Consider the following 10,595-nt stretch of genomic DNA (forward strand, 5'->3'; position numbering starts at 1 on the left):
GGAGCGGATTACTCTGACTTTATCAGTTACCTGCGGTTTAGTAAATCTGTACAGTTTAGAACGATTTACACCAATCAACCATCAGGATCAGAATGAATATGTTAGTTTGGGGAGGCGAATGTGGAAACATAAAAGGACAGAGAAATTAGGTAACAGCAAATTCATCAACGTTTGGAGGATAGTTTTTGAGCTTACGGGTATGGAGGACGCTTACATGGACCCGGCACATGGACGGTATACTGAGTCCTTATATACTGTAAGTCTTTGGTTAAGTTACTGTGTGATCTTATTGCCATAGAAAATGTTTCGATATTATGTAAGGCAAAGGACGGAACTTTTTAAACCATTTTTCCCATATAAAGTTGCTACTTCACACCCAACCTGACGTCACGACACTTTCTTTTCCCTTAACGATCCCCCGCCATTACACTTGGTCTAGTAACTTTATCCAGTAATTATCCATTTAGGCAGTTTTAGGGGCTTGGCTGTGGATTGTAAGTTCTTGTTTCGGTGCAACATTCTTAACAGTATTATAATAAATGCGTGCAAATGAGGTCATTTTTCGCTCGTTACTGATTTTCCGTGCATCTGACATAGGAGGGTAAGGTGCAGAAAATCAAATCCAACTTGAAGTACTAGTGATTGTAATGATATAACAGAAGCATTTACAACTGATAAAGCTAACAAAGTTAAAAGGGAAAAAAGTATACACTAGTGGCTCTGGTCACCATCTAAAATGTACATCAAGGCTGGGTCTTAATTGAAATATAAAGAGAAAAAAAATACGAGACAAAAGTACTCACAAAGTGGCGGGTTAGAGTTAATGGGAAAAACAAGAGGTCGAAATGTTCCAAAGTTTCCAGGTGTAAGGAAAGAAACAGTTATCAAAACAACCCACCCTCGAGTTGCCAACGGCCACACAATAATGTAACGCACCTTAACGAGCATAGCGTTGTGTAACTGGTGGTGGGGCACAGGGTACACAAGCAGCCAGCTCTCTGGAGCAAAAACGAAGAGGGTTAGTGAACCAACATAGCAGCGTAGGGGAAGTGGGTCAACTTTGGAAGTTAGCTTGGGAGAGTTGACGAGTTGGCCGCTTTCAATTCATTTTTTTCAAGTAAGGATGCAGAGCTAGAATGACTCAGGATGTGAGAGCAGCAGGAACGGATCAATACTTTGTATAAATGGAGCAGCTGTTAGGAAGAAAAGAAATTTCGACATCTAAAGAGGGCTCCCAGTTTTTTTTTTCTTTTTAGAAGCAGACAGCTGTTTCCATGATTTAAGGTTTCCAATATAATTGGGTTGTTATAATAATATCAAATATGTCCACTGAGTTAAGGGATGTAATTACAGATCCGTCAAAAGAGAGGGAAATGCTATGAGAAATTGTCGTTAGACGTATGGACAGAAAATGGGTCTCGTAGGCATTACACTTGAACTAAGTTTAGTCTACCCCTCTGAAATATCCTATCCATGTCTGAATTAACTGATAAAATTGGGTCGAAATGAAATGCAAATCCAATGCGACAAGCAGGGGCAGATTCAAAGGATGTTGAGGAATCAAGTGTTGAGTCGTCAACGTATGAGTACATTTGGTTATTTGTAGAAAAGAGATCGCTGATAAAGAGAAATAGTGTCGGAGGTAGGACAGAATTTTGAGGGACACCGCTGTTGATGGAAAAAGTGGGAGAAACTGATCCATCAAAAATCACGAAGATAGATCAGGCAGAGAGGACGTTAGATATGAGGAGCTGAGTGAGGAAGGGAGCCCAAAGAGGGGAGCTTAGGGATGAAACCACAATGTCATACCTTTAGATATATCAAGGACAACTACATAGGATTCTTCAATATCTTTCATGGATAGTAATAAGTCAATAGTAAGATAGGAATGAATATCACCAGTGGATTGTGAGATCAAGATGTCTGAGAATATATGAGTTGAGGAGGAATTCAAAGACTGGAAATGATAGATGTCAAAGCAACAGAACAATAATTAGAGTGATTAGAGCAGGCACCCTTCTCAGGGATGGGATGTACCAACTCATGCTTCCACGGAGATGGAAAGGCTGTTTTATACACGAAAGTATAGGTGCAACTTCAGAGGCACTGTTTCAGCACACGGGGATGGGATGCCGTCAGGACCATAAATAAACCTTGCTTGCGTCCAGAGAGAAGCTCATTTCGTACATTTCAGCGTAGAGATTACATGGAGAGGCATAGGATTAGTCAGAGGAGCATCAGCGGATGCAGCAATGTTAGTTATCTAAGGTGGAGTAGAGGGAAAACGGGATCAATTTTTGTGTGTGTGTGTGTGTGTGTGTGTTTGTGTATGTACAGGAGAGACAGCTATAGCATCGTCAGAACGGAAAAGTGAAGGAAAGGTAGACCAACAGATGTTAGCGATACCCTTAGCTAATGACCTGAAAGGAACATAGCCTCACAGACAATGTGCTTGCAGTGATGAAAGCTGAATGGAAGTAAGAGGAGGAGAGTTTTTCCAAGCTCGATATGCCTGCACCCTTTCCTGAATGGCCTCAGAACAGGATCGGTTGAACCACAAATTGGAAGAAGAGGTCGTCTTGGAGGAAGAGGGGGATAGAAGTTTCCATTTCCGCAACAATACCATATGTGTTTGGCGGAGATAGAAGCATCAACACATAAAAAAGAAAAAAAGTGACTTTCCAAAGGAAAGTCAGAAAATCGATTTTATTTATCTAGTTTTGCTTAAAAACAAATGATGTTCCTTCATCTTCCTATTATATCATGAACTGTATGTGCGTGACAGTAAATGAAAAAAATTATGTTTACATGATTATTTATGCTTCGGGTATCTAAAGCAGGACAGTTCGCCAAACTTGCCTAAGGAGCAGAGTACTTGTGTCCACGCCTCTGAAAAATGTGCATTGCATCTTGTTAAACTCATATTCTAGCTTTAATGATAAAACAAAGTAAGCCTACAAAATAAACCTATCTGTAAGTCTTCGGAGTAAATGATATCTCTTACAGTTGCCATTTGATTGAATTATTGTGCAGATGTTACATAATTATTGAGATGTGCATATGACAATATAGTGCTCTTAGTGATTTTGATTTTAAAAAGTTTTTTGAAAATAGATATACCTCCCTATCCTTGCCATCACAAATGAAATATATGCATGGATTGGAATTCATCATGATGGCACAACAATTAAAGTAACAATTAAGTTGCAACTAAATTACGATGGGGAAGGACGTTTATGGCGTCCGAACATGCCAACTTGAAGAGCGAACGTGTCAGGAAAGATTCCATAATGAACTGAGCAATACAATGAATATTCCACAAGTAACTTAAAAGACTTTGTAGAATCTGGTAATTTTTTTCTCCCTTTTTTCCCGCAAGTTTTCCTCGTTGAGCCAATCAATATCCAGGTGCACAGAGTACTTTCCATGAACACTTGGTACATATTCTATCCGTATTTAGCTTTAAGACAGCCTAAGATCAGTTCTGGTGTGATCCTGGATCTCTTTATGCACAGAGAAAACATTAAGACGTGTTCATCCATGGAGTACTAACGCAGGAGAATCACAGATGAATGATAGAGGTCAGACGATAGGCTTCTCCACCTGTTTGCCCCTAGTGCTTCTTTTGACCTCCTCACTGTCCCTACTGGTTCGTTACCCTGGTTCAACACATTGTTTGCAACATCTTTGATTCTGTTTCCTTTCCTGTCCTACAGACTTAATGAGCATATGAGGACCCGTAGGACCAATTTCTTTCTGCTACATTTGCTTTCGCTCTTACGAACAATCCAACAGAATCTAGAGACGAAATATGACGCAATTCTCTCCACCCTGCAAGCCCTTGGACAACGGCAAATATGCCAAAAGTATCACATAAGTGTTCGTCACGCAAAAACTGGCGCATGACCAACGACTTATGTGACTTAGGTGACACATGGAAGGAAGTGAATAAAGTGCGAGGTGTTGGAAGCTAGGACAACAATTATGTTGACACACAAGGCAGAGCTAGTCAACTTAGTAGGATATGGGCTGGAGCAGCCAGTTTTCCCGAGTTACCTCCGAATGTCCAAGCCTCATTACAATGTAAGAGTAGGTATAGGAATGAGTTAGTGCAAAGCCAGTGTACACTGGAGGATGATACATGTGTTCCTATGGCAAGTGGTGGGTTATTATATGCTGTAAAAAAAGGGGAAGCCTACGGCACCTGATGATGATGAAGTGACATACACGATATCATTGTCTTGCTGGTATTAAAGAATGGCTTCCTTTAGACTTGTTTAACATGTCTTATAATGGAGGTTGTATCTCCATTAAATGGAAGAAAGCAGTAATTGTGTCAATACAAGAGAGCAATGGAGAGTTTCATCCGATATCCTTGACTTCTTGTTTTAGCAAAATGATGGAAAAAATAGTTTTAAAAATGGTTGTATAAAGTGGAGGATATATCAGCGCCTAGTTTACATGGATTTATGAAAGGGGTAAGTACTGCTGACTGTGTTCTAGTGTTTGAACAACAGCGAGGCTACATGAAGGGTGTTTGTAGATTTAACGGGGGGCCTTTGACAGGGCGAATAAGGAAGTCATACTTGAGCTAGTTAATTTGGAAGTTGCTGAAATCGATTGTTGATTATCTGAGTAACAGAAAGATTTGAGATTGGTTCCAGTGCTGGTACTTAGAAGAACGAGAAATGGAGTTGGTGACTCCACAAGGAGGGTTCTTAGCCCCTCTTTTTAATAAATTGATTAACACAATAGCTAGCTATGAATTCTCTGGAGACACAGATTGTAATATATGCTGATGACATTATCTTACAATGTAACGTTATGAAAAATATGCAAGAGACTTTAGATGTATTGAGTAAACTCTGTTGCAGTATGGGCCTTGCCATTAATGAAGAAAGAACTAAATATATCAGGTTAGAAATTGTGTACAGGGGGATTTATTTTTGAACGGATTAAGGTTGGAAAAGGTTGATGTGGAGTATGGAGTAAATATTGTATTTACAACGAACTTATCTGAGATTCGAGCCATGGTAGGAAGGACGCTTGACATTAGATATTTTACATCTTGAAGAGAAACAGATATGATTGGCATCCCAGTTATTTACGAAACGTCTTTTCAGAAAAAAAAAGAAAATAAACAGTTTTCCCAGACGAAATGTTGTACATATATATTGTGACGGATCAGTGTTAAGTAACGATCAAGCGCGATGTAGTGTTTTCATAAGGGGATCTTTTATCAATCAATGTTATGCAGATGCAACAGTTTGTGAAAGAACTAGTAACAATACCTTATCCACGCTGGCTGGACTTCATGCAATTTGTGAAGAGTTTACAGCATTATTTGTATGTTTTACAAAACACCAATGTAACCTACAGGACGAACTTACCATCTGTTGATTCTGCCATAACGAGACTAAGGTTGGCATACAAATATCATTGGCAGATAAGTGGAGGGCTGGGTCGTTTTTGCCGACTGAGGGATGCACATACATTATGTATTAGAATGTGGAAGAATCCTACCATATAGGAACAGTGAGATCACTTCTCTAAAAGAACAAATTCGTTGGTTAAATGATAATGGAATGGTTAAAATGATTCTTGCATTATATAAAAATTTTGCCCATAGGGTATAACTTTATTATCATGTAAGATTAATTGTTTTTTTCATTTCAAAACTAGTTATACTTTAATTTTATTTCTGTAAACAATACAACGGATAAGGTAATTCTTGTAGTGTTGTAATATTAAGACATTTACAACTTTTGTAAGCCCAAAAAGGGATGACATGAGGGTGGGAGTAGTACACTACCCTGTCCTTTCGAAGTAATTATTGCGAATGGAATGTGTTAATGTCAATTGCCGTGGAAGCATGCATTGACACATCCCGTCCCTAAAAAGAGTGACCGTTCTGACCCCTTTAACTATTGTCCTGTTGCTTTGAAATCTACCATTCCAGAGTCTTTGAATCCCTCCTCAACTCCCATATCCTTAAACACCTCGAAAATCTTCCCTTACTGATGTCTGGTCAACATCCCTGAGAGATTTGGGGGAGTCGTGTGTAGTTGCTCTTGACATATCAAAAGCTTTTAACGGGGTGTTGCATCGGGGTCTCATCTTTAAGGTTCCCTCCCTCACTTTGCTCCTTCATATCTAGCTTCCTCTCCGGCTGATCTATCTCTGCGGTTGTTGATGGATCAGCCTCTCCTCTTTTCTTCATCAACAATGGTGTTCTTCAGAGTTCTACCTTGTCCCCTACGCTTTTTCTCTTTTTTTTTTCAACGATTTCCCCCACACATAATCCAGTGCACTCATACGATGGCGACTCAACACTACATTCATCCACATCCTTCAATTCTACTCCCTCTTCTCACCTCGATCTGCATCTCGTCTTGACACAACTTCCTCAAAAAACTCAGACTTGGACAAGATATCTCAGTAGGGTAGACAAACTCTTGTTAAGTTTAATGCCTCCAAGACCTAGTTTCTACCCATCTCTCTATCGATTATTCTTCATAACTCTTGTCTCTTCTTTCACGGTTCTGTAATTCCATCTCTTGACTCATTGAACATACTTGATATCATTGTAACATCCACTCTTTCTTGGAAACCCCACATTACAGGAATAGATTAGTCTGCCTCTAAAAGAAAAAAAAACTGGGTGTCCTGTTTAGATGTCGAAATTTCTTTTGCTCTGAACAGTTACTCCGTTTACACAGAGGATTGATTCGTCCATGTATGGAGTCCTGCTCTCACATCTGGGGTGGTTCTAGTTCTGTAGCCTTACTTGACAGAAGTGAGTCGAAAGCTGTCCGAATTACCGCCTCTCCCTAGCTAACTGCCAAACTTGATCCCCTTGCCTTACGCCGCAATGTTGGTCCACTTTCCCTCTTCTGTACTATGGTGTCACTTTGGATTTTGCTCCGAGAGCTGGCTGCTTGTGTGCCCCCACCACTAGCTAGACCACGCAATGCTCGACAAGCTTCTGCGTCACGTGATTATTGCGTAACCATTGGAAACTCAAGGGTGGGTCGCTTTGATAATCAAACCGCTTCTTTCCCTTCCCGTAGAAGCTTTGGAACTCTACCTTTTCATGTCTTTTCCAGTAACTATGACCCGACACATTCTAAAAGATAGGTTTTTCACTTCCTCCAAAATTCGTAAATTCCCTTTTCGTTTTCTGTTTTATGATTCTCTATATTTCAGTTAAGGTCTGGCCTTGATGTGGACTTTTGTTTGTGACTGGAGCCTGCAACATAAAAAAAAAAAGTTGCCCATGCCGCCTCTGCTAGCATAAGTTATATAAAAAAATTCTATTTGAGGACCAATATAGCGGGGAATATTCTGAGGGTTTGAAATAGTTATTTGTGCTGGAATAATAGAAACCTCCTCAGTAGTCAGACGTACCTATGATTATTAATTATGTCTGTCTCTTTTGTACATAACATACTTAGAGATGACATGAAGGTCCCGGTAAGTGGCCAATTCTGATGTTAAGATTCACGTTAAGCGTATTATGGATTGGCTCCACTTTTAAATATTTGGAATGTTAACTAATTCTCAACAGATCACGATTTGGATGAACGTCCATGGAAACGCCACACAGTCGGGTGTTGTATGGCTGCCGTAATGATTTTCCTTGTGAGCTGCTGTTTCAAATCTACAGGGGTTTCAGTCCCCCAAATATGGAACATTGCTCACAAAACCTAGGTTAACCCATACTCTACCTCGCTGTTAACTAGAGTGGAATCAAAAGTCTTCCATCCCATCAATTCTCTCATCACCTCTCTACAACCTTCCCTCTCCGTACGTCGTAATGTTACTGTTCTTTCTCTAACACGGGTATTATTTTGGCCGTTGTTCGCGTGAGCTGTCTGCCTGTCCCTACCCTAGTAGTCTGGACACCGAGGCGCGCGTTTGGGTGTTGCTTCCTACAGTTTCTGCTAGAAGACTGACCACTCGAGGACTGGCCGTTATGATCCCTGCCTCCTTCCCTCGAACAGCTAACCTGTGGATTCCCTTCCTTCTGTTTTTCTTTTTCATATAATTTCTACTATCTTTTTCTTGACTTTGTTGTTGTTTTCATTCACTCGAAATAGCCTAGGTTCAACGGGGCTTGTTTTGTTCGTGCCATTTAGGTCACAAAGTTCTCGGTGTTTTGTAACTGCAGTGAGTAGTTCATCAACAATTTTGATGCTGTTTAGAATCATTGTAGGTTAACACGAAGTCTTGTTCTATGAGAGTTGGCCCTAAGTTAGGTTGAGCTGTTTGCATGGCAGACTATATGACGAGCATACAGCCTATTTACGCTGTTGTGTAGCAGAATGATAAGCGTTTACAAACGATCCAACTAATCTGAGTCAGTGTTCAGTATAGAAACATCTACGTTGGTAGTAGGATACTACTTGCTATATACGACGAGTGAAATAAATCCTTTACTAAGCTGAACATAAATACTTTAAGCTTTAATTTTCAGAAATACTGACAGTTGTAGATGTGTGTTATTGTTAGACTTGTGTGTTTCCTGATTACTATACAATCTTGCGGCGTCACACTTATCTTTGAGGGCGGTTCACATTACGGCTACCTGGCAACTCTCTCGGCCGACCGCATGGGAAGGTTGTCATTTAGCCTTTAAATGGCCCGCCAAACAGGAGCATTTAACGTCTTAAGACACTTGTTTTCAGAAATATATTAAATGCCTAAAAATACTCGCAGGAAACATTTCACAGTGATGGGTGGTACATTTCCTTCATAGTTAATTGATGATATTAACAAGGAAAACTTAAGACTAACAGCACATAGCATCTACAGCGATTGGTATTGCTAACACTTGATAGTAAGCTTAAGTTTTCATACTTAGTGGCCGGTAGTTTTACCTATGGAAGCAGAAGATGCGTTTTTTAAAGTGCACCTGACGAAGAAGTGTCACGCCTAACGCCTTTAAAGGGAAGAGGGTAAGTGGAGGGGGTCAAGTGGCCTTACACTATACTGTTCCTGATTCCACGTCGATTAACGAAGGAGTTGCTAAAAGTTTCTTACTAGTGTGTGTAATTAGTTCCTGTGATTTAGTACAACAATTTGCCCTACAATTTTCTAAAGCACCTTAAAGTCTGCAATTTTTTTATATATAAATTTCATATTCCCTTTACAGAGATGATCGCTAATGTTGCTGACGTCATTACTCAGGCGGGCCACATAATTGGAATGTGGGAGCTTAGGATGCCTGCCAGTGGCCAGACCTGCTGCCGGGACATCCTAAGCAGAGAGCAGTGTACAGCGGCGGCGGTGAATGAGAAGTCAGGACGAGACTACGAAGTGGACGACCCCGGTGCAGGACGCGGAAGGAGGATGAACGGATTGGGCAGGTCGTGCGGGACATACCCATGACGTCAGCTGTCCACGTGACCCGTCAGCTACAGTGTCATCCACGCACCACCAAGTGTCGTCTCCAGGGACGACATTTACACTCCCACATTCCTGCTGAGGAAGAGCAACTGAATCAAACACACAGGGAAGCACACCTTGGGTTGGTCCTGTAGCGTGTAGGACTGGGAGAAGATTACTGGGAAGACGTAATCTTTACAGTTGAAACAATGTTTTCCTCTGCTAGTGCAGGTTCAGGGCTGTGCTGGTGCCCTCACAATACCCGTCACACTTCTGAAAATATCTCCGAGCTTCGGCGTGTGGCAGAATGCAAGTCTCATTTTAGGGATGGATGTGGAAAACTGGGCCTGGCGAGCTGTTAGAAAGTGCAGGTTGCTTTAACAGCCAGCAGTACATTGAAATATTATATGTTCCTTCTCTTCATACCATGGTCATCCCAGAGCCAAGTAACAAGCTGATGCAAGACAAGTGCTCAGTACACACCAACAGAGCAGTATGTGCGTGGTTTAGTGCCCAACCGGAGATCATGTCTTGGACTGGCCCAGGAAAGGGTGTTACATGAACACTGTAGAGAACCTGTGGGCAACTATGTGCTGGGAATGGAACGTGGGTGAGGCTAGGAACCAACAAGGCATCATGGACACTGCACGCCAGGTATGGGACAGCCTTCGTCTCCGTCCCAGTGTCTGCAGAAACCTCGTCCATTCTGTTCCCACAAGGATTCATGAAGTTTTCCATGCCCGTGGAGGATGGACATCACTTTAAGTATAATAAAGGCTGATCTATCACGTTACTTCAGTATACTAATGTTCTTGTTCGTCCTGTATGTTTATCCTAATCACACACCATCAGTCTACCTTTATTCTAGAATACTTAAAGATAGTGTAACTGATCCTAGTAATGCTTATCAATACGGGATATAAACTTGCCCTCCACTGTTTGGTCACAATTTCCAGAAACCTTTAAAAGGTAAAGCATCACTCGGCCGCCCGCCTTTGTATTGTATTGTTGTGCAAAAGAAACGTAAAGTCTGTTACCTATAATTATTGTGCACGTAAATGTAACAAAAAGATTCAAACTCAAGTTACCGAGTTTCTCTGTTCTTAAGCTAACCCTAAAACACTATTTCATTATATGACACTCAAGGAGAGAAATGCCAGGTTCCATGTCGAGGTTGCGACCACTCGATTATAACAAGATAACCTGGA

At 41.0% G+C, this 10,595-nt stretch overlaps 1 long non-coding RNA gene across 2 annotated transcripts; it reads left to right on the forward strand.

Moving 5' to 3' along the window:
• The first annotated feature begins 194 nt into the window (after positions 1 to 194).
• LOC139750353 (uncharacterized) lies at positions 195 to 10,204 on the forward strand. Of its 2 annotated transcripts, none has more exons than XR_011713115.1 (2): positions 195 to 256; positions 9,155 to 10,204. It is a non-coding gene; the product is annotated as an uncharacterized lncRNA (long non-coding RNA). The 2 variants fall into 2 exon arrangements; XR_011713114.1 differs by lacking the exon at positions 195 to 256 and adding an exon at positions 8,658 to 8,957.
• Positions 10,205 to 10,595: the final 391 nt, after the last annotated feature.

This window comes from Panulirus ornatus, chromosome 9 (assembly GCF_036320965.1).
Source record: "Panulirus ornatus isolate Po-2019 chromosome 9, ASM3632096v1, whole genome shotgun sequence".
Classification (NCBI taxonomy): Eukaryota; Metazoa; Arthropoda; class Malacostraca; order Decapoda; family Palinuridae; genus Panulirus; species Panulirus ornatus.